Genomic DNA, 14338 nt, shown 5'->3' on the forward strand with positions numbered 1-14338 from the left:
TACATGCATAACATCGACTCGGAGGTTGGTACAATTAGTTCAAAGAGGTAGAGGGACTTACAATGAAGGGATTGCTACTTCTAGATAGTTCAATAGGAGTACCACTTGATCTATTTTTGAGTCCAAATCGAGAGTGGGCTCATTCTAGTATGTCGTACGAGCTTAGGTGGATTGTGACACAACTGTTGTGATCTCAGGTACCTTTACCATGTTTTCTATTCTAGTTATATCGTTAGTAAATCCAGGATCCACCCACTCCTACATATGTTATAACTTAGTCTGAGAGAAAAACATATCAGCTGAGGATCTTGAGATAGGGGTCATTAAGATTAGACGTTCTAGTGGATAAGGTTCACCATAGATGTCCCGTTGAGGTGCAAGGTGAGACTTTCCCCGCCGATCTATTGGAGATACAATTTAGAGAGTTCGACATGATCTTGAGCATGGATTGGTTGTTAGAACACTACGCAAGTTTGAGATGCAAGGCTAGACAACTCAAACTTAGGAGGAGCGATGAAACCAATGTAATGATGGTTAGCGAGAAACCGAAGTGTTTGATAATTGTACCGGTCATCAAGGCGTAAAGAATGTTATACCATGTTTGTAAAACTTTCTTGGCTCATGTGATTGATGTCGAAGTCATGGTTGTCTAAGGTATCCTTTCTGAGACATGTGATGGCAGCAGGTGGTATCTGAGTTGACCCTTAGAAGAATCAGGTCATTTTATAGTTGGAACCACAGAAGAACGTGACTAAAGTACATAGTTTTATAGCAGGTATTATCATTGATTCGTAAAGGTTTCTTGATAATAATAGCTCTACTGACTAAACTACTTCAGAAGGAAGTACCGTTTGTTTCGGACGAGAAGTGACGGAAGAGTTTCGAGCAATTGAAACCCATTTTAACCCAAGCCCTAGTTTTAACCCAACCAAAGTCAGGAAAAGACTTCACTATGTTTAGCAATGGTTCATTGAATGGACTTGAGTGTGTTCTAGTGCAATAAGGAAAAGTAGTAGTCTATGCATCCCGGTAACTCAAGCCTTATGAGCGTAATTACCCCACCTACGACTTACAGCTTGCAGCTTTAGTCTTCACGCTTAAGATTTGGAGACGCCACCTTTTTAGTGAGAAGTGTCACATCTTTACTGATCATAAAAGCCTCAAGTGCCTACTCACGTAGAAGGAGCTGAGCTTGAGATAGCGCAAGTGGATTGAGCTATTAAACCCAAGAAAGGCCAATGTGGTTGCCTATATTTTGAGCAGAAAGTCGATATAAGAGTTGTGTTAGCAGGTTGGAGGTTATCTAGATATGGTGGACTATTAGCCGAATTGTGAACAGAACCCGAGTTAGTGATAGAGGTAAAAAAGCTGTAGAGTTTTGACAATTACCTAAGGGCTCATATTCAAGTCTAAGAGGACCATTCTGACCCTTCTCATATCATAACCTTAGAGAATTTCGAGGTAAGCTAAAACATGACCTATAAGCAAGAGTCAGTAAGGATCTTAGCAAGGAATATGAAAGAGTTAAGGAATAAAAGGATTCATCTAGTGAAGGTCTTATGGAGGAATCATGGAGTTGAAGAAGTAACTTACGAGACCAAAGAGGATATGCAACTTCAATATCCACGTCTTTTCGATCTAGGTAAATTTTGAGGATGAAATTTCTTATTAGGATAGGAGAGTTGTAACATCTCAAATCCCAGGTTAGTAGTTTCGAGTTGACTCCAAATGGTTTAGACAAACCCAATTGCCTAGTAATAGAGCTTAACATATATAGAGTTTTGGACTCGGTTTAGTTTGGGGCCCACTTGATGTCAAAAGGATAATTTTATCTTGAGGATGAAAGTTGAAGGAATAAAAATGGGATTAACCCATTTTTCAAAACAAAAGCTTAAAATCCTTAATTAAGGATGATATCATATTGGTTTCCTCTTCTGTCTTTTATCCCACCTAACATTCTTTATTGTCTAATCTCTTTCTTCTTTTCCTCCATTTCCAAAGATTGATCAAAGGTAGAAGCTTTTAGAATTGTAAGCCTAATTAGATTTTGCAAAGGTAAGAATTTATTCCTCATCTCTCAAGCTTTAATTTAAGCCCCTAACCTCAAGTTTTGGCCATAGAAACCAAAAAGGGGTTTTAGAGGGGTTTAAAAATCCAAGTGATTTCTAATATGTTTTTAGTGAATTTGAGTTCTAAAAAGTGTCCTTAACTTTAATCCATTCTCCTAGATGAATTAGTAACTCATTTTCTTGCCTTTAATTAGTGAAAGAAGTGGGAGAGAGCTCTAAGGCTAGAGGGAAAGAAAAATTAACCCTTGGTTGATTTGAGGGCAATGTTATCAGCTAAGAGACTAAGGTAATATATTTACAACTCTTTCATACCATTTGTGAGTCATTAGAATGCATTCTAGCTAGAGAGTTGAATTCTGAAGCAATATTGAGCATTCATGGTAAATTCCACGTTTTGGTGCTTTTAGTATGTAGTAAAGCCTTCTTTATGATCCTTATATCACACATAGAATTTTAGAAATGGTTGCGGACCTTAGTAGGGCATTTTAGGTAACTTTGGGAGTTAAATTTGTTCCCAAACAGGCATTTATGGGTTTAGGTATTAGTATTGGAAAAACAATACCCATACTATTCTTGCGAGGAACAAAATGAGGGAATTTTAGTATTTTAGTATTGATACTCCTTCAATGATTATCAATAACTTGGATAGAGTATCGATATTCCCCATAAGAGTATCGATACTGAGGTACTTTTCAAAATATCGAAGTAAATTTTGGTATCTGTACCCAGAGAGTATCGAGACCCTAACTTTGGAGTATCAATATTGGCCTAGTAATATTGAATACTACTCATCATTTTTAACTTGTTTTAACCCTATAGTATCGATACATAGAGGGAGTATTGATATTATCAGACATTTTTTTTGCAAAAAGACCAAAGAATTTAGGAGTGATGTCGAGGGACCCAATAATACTAAAATACCATCGAATAAGACTACAACATAGAACCATAATTGGTATGAAATTACAACTAGAAACAATATAAATTAGGGAAACATAAAACTAGCCTTGGTTGATGCTCGGGAAAACGATCAGGGCACCCGAATTACATTAGCAGATGAAAATATCTTTGAAGTATAGATTGTCTGAATATCCTTAAGCAGTGAGCAAGGCACTTTGAGACTAACTAGGGCACGAGGCCTGAACACCTGTGAGGGGTGGGTTAGTTAGGTGATGTATCCGACGTAGAGATTTTGGATCTTAGCCTAGGTAGGCTAGGGGGTGTGTGTCCCGAGATGTGTAACCTTCCGACCACACCATGATGTCTACCCAAGAATAGTGTGAAATATAAGAGTATACTCACTCTTTTATTGTACTTGATAGCATTAGCATTTAATAAACATTTTTAGTATGATTTAGTTGTTAGTGTGGCACTGAGCTAGTAAGCTCATCGTTCAAAATTTGTTTCCCTATGTATGTCCTTAGGAGGCGCATACGAGGAGAAGATCGTGCAACCGACATTCTATAGAGTTTGAGCAGTAGAGTATGTCTTGAGTCACTTCTTTAGAGGGCATGTATTATTCATAGACCTTCATGTTCTTGGGTTGTAACTTTATTTTGTAATACTCGATTGTATTATTTTTAGTTTACCTAATTTGGCATCTCTCCGATGTAAACCTTATCTAAACTACGTTGAATTTTTTTTATCTTGAAATAATATCACTCTTATAATCTACAATAGTTTTAAATAAAAAGTTTGGCTTAGCCACTCTGGTGGTCCCGTGTAGCATTCTAATCGGTCGACTTTGTGTCGTATCAGTTTAGGGTATTACAACTCCAGTCTAATTCGTATGTTGCTCATCTCTCTTAGTCTCATTAACCTTATTCGAATTCTAGGTCTGACGCACTAGGGATGGAGGGTCAATCTCATCTAGAGTGTTATGACCCTAGCCTAGACTGGTCGCTAAACTAGAACTCCTACGAGGTGCCTTAAGAACCATCTACAAAAGATAAAACCTAATACAGAGTTGGTACTTGGAGTTTCGAAATTAAAATTTTTTAAAAGAAAATAAGAAAAACGAAAGGTAATATATATAGTTTATTCAAAAAAATCTCATTTTAACCCGAAATTATTTATATGTATGCAAAAAAAAATCATTTTTTGATTAAAAATATTATGGTTGATTTGCAGAATCCAAGTGTTGAACCCGACTCTAATATCACCAAATGTTCTCTTTTACCCAACCTAGAAGAAATAGGTTGAATATGGAAGGCCCATTTAACTTGTCTCTCAAAATTAATCCAAATGTTGTTAAAACGTATTGAAAACATCCCTCACGTTTATTGATTTCAAAAGCTCGCAATATCCAAAAATAAATCAGTTAATAAAATAAATTGTAATGAAAACATATAATAATGTCAAATCAATATCCCATGTCAAAATTAAATATAATGTACAATGTTCCAAAAATAATTATAAGTAATAAAAATTATCCAAATAGAAGTACTAATAAAATATGAAATAGAATATCCGAGTAATACTCCATACTATGAATAATAATTAATTCAAAAAGCAGTGTAATTCCTTAAGTACTATGTCACCTAAATCGAGAATCTTAAAAAAAGAAATTATAATGGTATAAGCTATTAAGTTTAGTGTATTTCTAAAGTGTAGCAATCACAAATCAAACACAATTTAATTCAAACAGATATAATCATAGTCCGAGTAATATGTGAATGAGCATACACCCCTACAACGTACATCGTCTAAAGAGTAGGTTCCGTAGAACTCTACTAACACCATCCAAAGTGGGGTCTACCGTAAAATTAGAAATCTACTAAATCTGAAATGATATTCACCCCATCGAATGAATACATTGAACTTCTCCTATTAATCTATGACATGAAAAACTGATAAATTTCCAAATTCCAATATGATCCGAATGTAAAAAAGTTTTACATAATTTAAAGTCCAAATGCGTATCATAGAGTTCAAAACCGAAAAGTATCGTGCGTAACATAACATATTAATTTGAATTGCATTTAATGAAGTAATTTAACAACACAGTAATGCTTCAATAAATTTTCAAATAGTCAATCAATTAACACAAAACATATATAGCAAGCACCACATAAAGATACATCTTGAAAAAATAATTAACGATCGTAACATTCTCCACAATCAGGTCGAGCAGTAGATCACCTAAAATTAATTCTTATGGAATAATTTAATACGTAAATTAATATTCTAAAAAAATCAATGCCAATTGTACTAAAAACGTCAACTGATACTCATAGTTAACGCGGGAAACATGAGTGGTTTGAAATTTGTGGGTAACGGCAGAGAGGACGGTAACTCAGTTCTCCACTTGATTTCTCCTGCAAAAATTCTGACACCCACTTCAAAATCCCAATATACCAATTTTCATATTAAAGAAATAATTAACAACAATAATAAAAAATTTCTAGCTCGAATAAATCGACAGCGAGGTTTGGTTCGAATATAAGGGACTGTTGGATCAAGTGAAACGAGATTGTCGACGACGGAAGCACACCGTCAGCAGTCCATAGGGCTGATGATCTCAGGGTTGGCCTTGCCTTGGCCTTAAACGGTCGGCAACAACGTTAAAGGGGGCGGCAACAAATGACGGGCTTCCATGGAAAAACTAGTGTTGTTCAGTCGCGACCTAGGTCTTTCCCGACAAGTGTGCGACCAACCAAATGCCACAACAGTCATGAGTGGCTAAGATGGCGATTGTGTGACGATAATAAAGTTGTTGTCTATTCTGTTAAACGAGAGAGAAAACTGACAATGTTCTTTTGAACTCGCCTAGAAGGGGGAAGTTATGCAGTGCGGTGCTTAAAAACAGTAAAAAAAAGGTGTGACCGGTTAAATAAGTAATCGGTTAAAATTTAGACCGATTATGTTATATAATTTAACCGAAAATATTATCAAGCACAATAATATATTAGGTACTGCTTATATAATGTAATAGGTAGCGCTTATATAACAAAATATGTTAATTACTGGAAACATTATCAAGCACAATAACATATTAGGTACCGCTTATATAATGTAATAGGTATCGCTTATATAATGTAATAGGTAGCGCTTATATAATAAAATAGGTTAATTACTGGAAACATTATCAAGCACAATAACATATTAGGTAGCACTTATATAACGTAATAGGTAGCGTTTATATATCAAAATAGGTTAATTACTTAATTTGTTATTACAACATATTAGGTAAACGCCTAAAATGTTACCAATGATAACATAATCGGTTAATTATTGGAAATATTATCAAGTATAATAACATATTAGGTAGCGCTTATGTAACAAAATATGTAATTACTTACTTAATTTGTTATCAGTTATAATAAACTTACATTAGGAATAAATGTTAATAAAATTTTAAATACCTATTATGTTAAAAGACCTACTTTTTTTTAAGGTTTTTAATAATGTAAACGGTAAAAAAAATAGGCGCTACCTATTACATTAAACTACCTACCGGATATGTTGAAAGTATCGATTTCATTTAAATAAGTATCGACACTTTTGGAATTTAAAAGAAAAGCAGTAATAACGCCTATAAAGTATCGATACTTTATAAAAATGTATCGATATTTTACAATATAACATGTAAAAATATGACAAAACCAGTTTCATTATGACAAAAACGGTAAAATTTACCTGATATGTTGAAAGTATCGATCATTTTATAAAAAAGATCGATATTTTACAATATAACATGTATAAATATGACAAAACTAGTTTCATTATGACAAAACCGGTAAAATTTACCTGATATGTTGAAAGTATAGATTCTTTTATAAAAAGGATAGATACATTACAATATAACAGGTAAAAATATGACAACCAGTTTCATTATGGCAAAACCAATAAAATTTACCTTATATGTTGAAAGTATAGATACTATAAAAAGGATCGATACTTTTTTGAAAGTTATGTAATTTATGTTTCAAAAAATTTTAATAGTGTTTTATGTTTTCCACCTACAATATTAATATAATAATTTCATTTACACAAAAAATTATTTAATTGTTTTGATATTTTATAAAATATTATTTATAATTTAAATTTAACAATTTTAACCAAAGATAATAATAAATATGTAATAAATATATTTATTGCTTTTAATTTAATAATAATATATACCATAACATAAAAATAAATCATTAGACTCATATAATTACTAAATTAATATCTTAGATCTCACTCAAAAGATAACCTTAAATTAATATTTTTCACAGTGAAATACCTACCTATTACATTAAACTACCTACCATATATGTTGAATGTATCGATTCCATTTAAATAAGTATCGACACTTTTGGAATTTAAAAGAAAAACAATAATAACTCCTATAAAATATCGATACTTTATAAAAATGTATCGATATTTTACAATATAACAAGTAAAAATATGACAAAACCAGTTTCATTCTGACAAAAACGGTAAAATTTACCTAATTTGTTGAAAGTATCGATCATTTTATAAAAATAATCTATACTTTACAATATAACAAGTATAAATATGACAAAACCAGTTTCATTATGACAAAACCTGTAAAATTTACCTGATATGTTGAAAGTATAGATCATTTTATAAAAATGATAGATACTTTACAATATAACAGGTAAAAATATGACAAACCCAGTTTTTTTATGACAAAACCGGTAAAAATTACCTGATATGTTGAAAGTATAGATCATTTATATGACAAAACCAGTTTCATTATGACAAAAACGGTAAAATTTACCTAATATGTTGAAAGTATAGATACTTTTCATTATAAAAGGTAAAAATATGATAAAATCAATTTCATTATGACAAAACCGGTAAAATTTACCTGATATGTTGAAAGTATAGATCATTTTATAAAAAGGATATATACTTTACAATATAACAGGTAAAAATATGACAAAATCAGTTTCATTATGACAAAACAGGTAAAATTTACTTGATATGTTGAAAGTATATATACTTTTTATAAAAAGGATCGATACTTTTTTGAAAGTTATGTAATTTATGATTCAAAATTTTTTAATAGTGTTTCATGTTTTCCACCTACAATATTAATTTAATAATTTCATTTACACAAAAAATTATTTGATTGTTTTGATATTTTATAAAATATTATTTAGAATTTAAATTTAACAATTTTAACCTAAGATAATAATAAATATGTAATATCTATGTTTATTGTTTTTAATTTAATAATAATATATACCGTAACTTAAAAAATAAATCATTAGACGTGTATAATTATTAAATTAATATCTTAAAACTCACTCAAAAGATAACCTTAAATTAATATTTCCCACAGTAAATTAAGTATAAACACTTATATATATATTTCGATACTTACCGATAATCAAAGTTTACCGGTTACTAATTTTTTAATAGTTTTTTATGTTTTCTACCTAAAACATTATTAGTCTGTAAACATAATAGATAGCGTTAAACCGAATTTATTAAATATCTTTTAATATATCCGGTAATGCCGTATATTAATCATATATTAGTTGTCTTTCCTGAGACAATCGGAAAAGGGGGTTCTCACCGATGTTTTAACTTGCGGGGAATGGCGATGATCGATTGTGTGAAGAAGAAATAAGGTAAAAGAAATAAATGGAGCGACCATTTGTGTTTTATTTGTTAGAGTTATGATTGAAATCAAATATAAATTGGTCAAATTATAGAGTTTAGTCTCGAATTTTATAGGGTTTTATGAAACGGGCCGTAACTTTACCATTTTTGGAAATTGGCCACTATGTTCGATTTAGGGAATTCAGGGGAAATTCCCAAATCTTAGGATTTTAAATTGGAGAAATTTTTGAAGTGTTACAAAAACGTTAATTGACTAACGGTCAACACATATTGTTATGTCATTTTCAAATGTGCTTAATTCTTAACGTGATATATGTAATGTCAGCAAAAATGATGATGTGACATGTGAAATGTCATCAAAAATGATGATTTTTGTCATGTGTCATATAAGCAATTAAATACATATGACATCACTACATTAAAAATATGTGTTGACCTTTTGTCAACAAACAATTTCCTTCCAACAAGGGATATTTTGACCAAAAATTGAAATATTAAAGGTTAAAATACTCTAAAAAATCAAAATAACTATTTTTGTAAGCATTAGGGATAACTTTATCATTATACCAAATTAAAAGAGGATGATTAATCTTTGATTATTAAGACGGGGGGCTTGAATCGTACATGATCCAAGTAAAATAGTATAATATTGAAGATCCAAAACTATTTCCCTCTTTAAAAAATCAACACATGTGAATAATTGTTTCAAATATGCATGCATGCATGTGCATTTCTAACCATATAATAGACATAATCAGCTATGATCATGGATTTACAATCATATGTTTGTTCCTTGAAGGATAACCACATGATTTTGAACCAACGATCTTGGTTGCTGCAAATGATTGTGATCAAGAGCTTTGTACTAGTCTGTAATTGTTTAAACTAATAATTTCCTCTAATTATCATACATACGAGAAATGATGGCATATTGGCATCTTACACTAAATTATTGTATTTTTAAGTCTAATCTTGAATGATCACGTTTCTGAATAACAACCTTTAGTCCAGTGGCCATGTGAGCCGTCAAGAGTGGCACGAAAACAGGCCTTTCTGATCCGATGGGTTTGATTTCAAACTGTCTTAGTATGGAAGCCACCACATATTTCATCTGAATGAAGGCCATCTCTTTCCCAAGACCAATTCTTGGACCTGCCTGAAAAACTGGGAACTTGTATGGATTTACCTTCTTTAGTGATCCTATGTGGTGGTGGCTCGGTTCGATGAACCACCGGCTTGGTCGGAACTCGTTACAGTCCTTCCCCCATAATGCTTCCATCCTACCCATTCCATAGGGAAAATAGGTGACCCTATCTCCTGCCTGGACTAAAGTACCATCAGGCAACATATCATCCACCATGGCATGCTTGGAGTCCCATGCTACTGGTGGATACAGCCTCATGGATTCACAAAGTGAAGCTTTCAACAATTTCAATCCCTTCAATGATTCATAATCTAACAATCTTTTTCCCATTTTTTGTATTTCTTTTACCAATTCTTGCTCTGTTGCTGGATGGCATGAAAGTAACCAAAACATCCATGTCATTGCTGCTGATGTTGTGTCCCTTCATGCCATGATGAAGTTTATGACCATTCTCTCAGCACTTCCTCATCATGTCCAGCCGATATCAACCTGGATATCAAATCTTCACCGCCGTGCTTGTTGTCCATCTTTCTCTTCTTGTCATGAATGATCCCTTCAACATATGCGTGGACTTCTTCAACTGAATCCCTCAGCTTTTTCTCTGATCCAACTCCGAGCCATCTCTTGACCTTCCAAACCAATAACAAAGGTGCAGCTCCACGTTTGGAGCATATCTCCGATGCGATGTCGAAAGCTGTGCTGAGTGGCGAAACGGGTCGAGAAGGGTCTAAAACACATGGATCCACCCCTAATGAGACCTTGCAGACGATGTTAAATGCAAGTCGTCTAAGCAAGTCCTGCATATCCACCACTGCTGATGCATCCGCAAATGATTCCAACAAGGGTAAAAATTGTTGTTCCGCCTCTTCTTCCAATGTCCTCAACACGAATTCTCTCAAAGAAGTCGTGCTAAAAGCATGGCTTGCTAACTTCCTTTGAATGTGCCAAAGCTCCCCATCTACATTGAATATCCCATAGCCAAGAAAATCACCCAGTATTTCAGTGAAAGGCTTGCCTTTAGGGAAGTTATTGAAGTTGGTTTTCAGCATGTAATCAACGTTCTCCAAATTGGCAGTCACAATAGTCTTCCGAGCACCAAGACGGTTCACCACGATCGTGTTGGTGTTCGATTCGGTGATCAGCTCCGAGTACCAATCTAGCAAACGACTGCGATTCTTGTAGAAGGAAACCAAACAACCGATTAAAGGATAAGTTGGGGGACCATGTTCTGATAATTTTGGAGCCCTGCAGACTTTACATAAGAATAGATTACATGCAACAAAGAGAAGAACACTGATATCAACACAAACTTGAACGTCACGAGCTTGAAGAAAGACATGAATATATCCATCTTAGCAACTTCAACATCAATGGGGGGCTTGCAAGACCAGATTCCTAGACGGTGATTATATGAGAAAAATACATTATATATATTCTGCTGCTGGTTTCATTAATTTTTAAAACATTGTGCTGTTTTCTTGGCTTAGTCATTAGTATTTTTATTACAATAATGAATTGCCACGGTTGACCCACTACCTAGGTGGATTAAGAGAAAAACAACCTCTCAATAAAACACTAACTAAATAAATAAAACTTGCTTAAAAAACAGACTGAATTCTTATTATGATATTGTGTTCCAAGAGTAAGAAAATTAAAGAAATTTGAATTAATTGTTTAGTAAATAATGTTGGTTTTATTTTAAAACTTGATCTTATTCGAATTTGAATACAAATTATGTTCAGACCACATACTTTATCTGAATGCTAATCAAACATAGAAAAGGTAAAGAGGTTTGCCACTCCTACAACGGAGGATTCCTTCTCAAAATGATTAAGGAAGAGGGTAGTTAAAGAAAGGGAGGTCCTGACCCTATAAATTGTCTTTCTTTATAAAGAAATTTAGGCAAAAAGATTGTTGGGATTCAAATGGATGTTACCACAAAGCGGATTTTTTCTCTTTTCAAGTTTCAATGCTAATCAAATTGTGACAACTATGTTTATAACATCATACTATTTATGATAAATAACGATCTAGGTATAGTTTTATTGAAATTCTCAATTATTAAAAATTATATAATGGTTGTCTGATTTTAAGATATTATTTTGTTGAGTAACTTTTAAAAGTTATAAAATGGTCATTCGACTATCTATGTGTTCAAAGTTAAATCCATCCTTTTCATTAAAACTTTGACGGTTATAATATGATAAAATCTGATTCCATAACCGATTGAGTTATACTTTATCGATCGACTCTCCGTTTCCATTATATCGTCGAGCTAATGCTTAAACTATTATGCTATCGAGTTAGTGTTTGAAAGCAACGACGATGCCAATAGACATCATTAAAATATGGTTTTACTAAATCCAGTCAGCATATTAACATGTAACCCATATCTTTGTCAATTTTTAATAGAAAAATACGAGTCTAAAAAATATTAATAGTTAAATAATTATTTTATAACTTTTAATAGTCGAAAGATAATAAAATAATACCCTAAAATAAAAAGATCAATTTATAATTTTTAATAGTAAGAAAACTCAATAAACCAGCTCCAATGGATCATTTATATATTTTATTCTATTGTTTATTAATCCTCTCCTTCGTTTAGCTGAACAATTGTGTCAGTTTGTGTACTCAAATTCAGTGTGCCTGCACCATGTTTCTTTTTTGATCAGTACTGCTGGGTTCTCACACAATTCATTGTGTTGCTATCATATTCTTTTATCTATTTGATACATATAATATTTCAGAGAAGCAGAAACAACTGACTGACTATACATGCTCTCCACCACACACTGAGAATCATTTATTTTATGGTTTTTCTACCAAGGAATCAGGTTGCTTTCCCTGTAGCTGACCATAAAAGGGCACCCCATGTAACAAAACGTGCCTAAATTAACTCAACAATCATTAAACCAAAGCTCACTTCTACCATTCCCATATATAATATTTGGATGTAGTTTATAATCAAATGTGAATGATTGAAATGCTGGTGATTAATATATATATATATATTATTAGCCTACGAATGAGACAAAGTTAAAAATGTGATACTGTATAATTAACCACCCAAGTTTTGTTCTCATTTCTACTTAGGTGGATCCAAAAATATTTTTTTAGGATGGAAACATATATATTTATAACATAATTTGTATATATGGTGGATATATATAAATTTTAAAGTATGTACAATTAATAAAATAATTAATTAAAAAAAATCGAATTTCAAGATAAATGTGTATACTATAAAGTAAGGATGGATCCTCTAATACATTTCCGTATTGGGAAAAGTTTTTCCATGCCTGCCAAAACACAGAAAAAAGAAGAGTTGAATGGAAGACATAAAAGGAGTGGATTATCAATGCAATTGCAAATCCAAGTGTTGTTTTTGATGGCACATGTGATGTGTCTGGGCTGAAGCAAACAGGCATAATAAATTGAAAGTACATGAAGAAGAGAACGGTTTGGTTGGTTAATTGGTTAAAATATATCTACTAGAATCTATCAAATTAAAGGTTGAAAAGAAAAATCCATTAATTAGCTCATCAGGACAAGTTCAAATTATTCACACTTCACTCCATTATTTTTTTTAAATCTTTATTTTTAGGATCATTACTTGAAAATATGTTAAAAAGTAGTAATTACACTAAAGAATAATTTTGTCCGGAATTAACATATCTATAATTTAATATGAAATTGTGTTTAAAAGATAGAGATGTAAATAAATCGAGTTTGAATAAATAAAGTTATATTCGTGTTCTTTTAAGGTATTCATGTTTAGTTCATATTCGTTTAAATTTTAGTATTGTGTTCATATTCGTTTATTTATTTTTGATGGTGCTCGTGTTTGTTTATTTAGTGTTCGCTAACACATTCGTTCAACATTTGTGAACATGTTTGTTTAACATTTGTTTAGGGCTAGGAAACCGACATGTTTACCCTTTTATTTGAAAAACTAAAATATGGTAAAATTACACCACTAATGAGTGTTTTAAATTATCTTTTTTACTTGCTAATTCTCTTATTTTACGAATTTATCACTGGTGATTTGGATTTTATTTCATTTATTTTCTGTGTAGTGATCTGTTTACTGGAATTGGAAGAAAAAGGACGCAATCTGTATTTTTTATTTCCTAGTCGCGACTGGAGACATGGGCACGATGCAGGTCTGATGTGGCAGTTTCTAGGAGAAGGAAGGTTCTGGAAGCAACCTAGTCAACACGATCTAGAGAGATATTTTAGGAATTTAGTTTTTAAGTTTGAATTTGAAATATGGGATTATTTTCTTTGCGAATTTTTTGTTATCTTTAGGGTCTACAAGCCTATAAATACCCTCCATAGGGTAAGGCTTAACATCATCTTTTATCTCGAATTTACTTTGTTTTCTTTGTTTCGCTTTAATAAAAGTTCTTTTTATTTTCATTTATGCTTTCTTTACTTTACGCTTTTTACCGTTTTATAAACTATGCTAAGTATGATTTCCACCATGCTTAGCTAATTCTTTATTAGCTGAGAGCTAGCAATGACTCAATTCTATAAGTGAGAA

General features: G+C 32.2%; 1 pseudogene; it reads right to left on the reverse strand.

Annotated features, from left to right (window-relative positions):
• Positions 1-9591: 9591 nt before the first annotated feature.
• Positions 9592-11143, reverse strand: LOC120187512 (annotated as a pseudogene).
• Positions 11144-14338: the final 3195 nt, after the last annotated feature.

Source organism: Hibiscus syriacus, unplaced genomic scaffold (genome assembly GCF_006381635.1).
Source record: "Hibiscus syriacus cultivar Baekdansim isolate YM2019G1 unplaced genomic scaffold, ASM638163v2 tig00113725_pilon, whole genome shotgun sequence".
Taxonomy (NCBI): Eukaryota; Viridiplantae; Streptophyta; class Magnoliopsida; order Malvales; family Malvaceae; genus Hibiscus; species Hibiscus syriacus.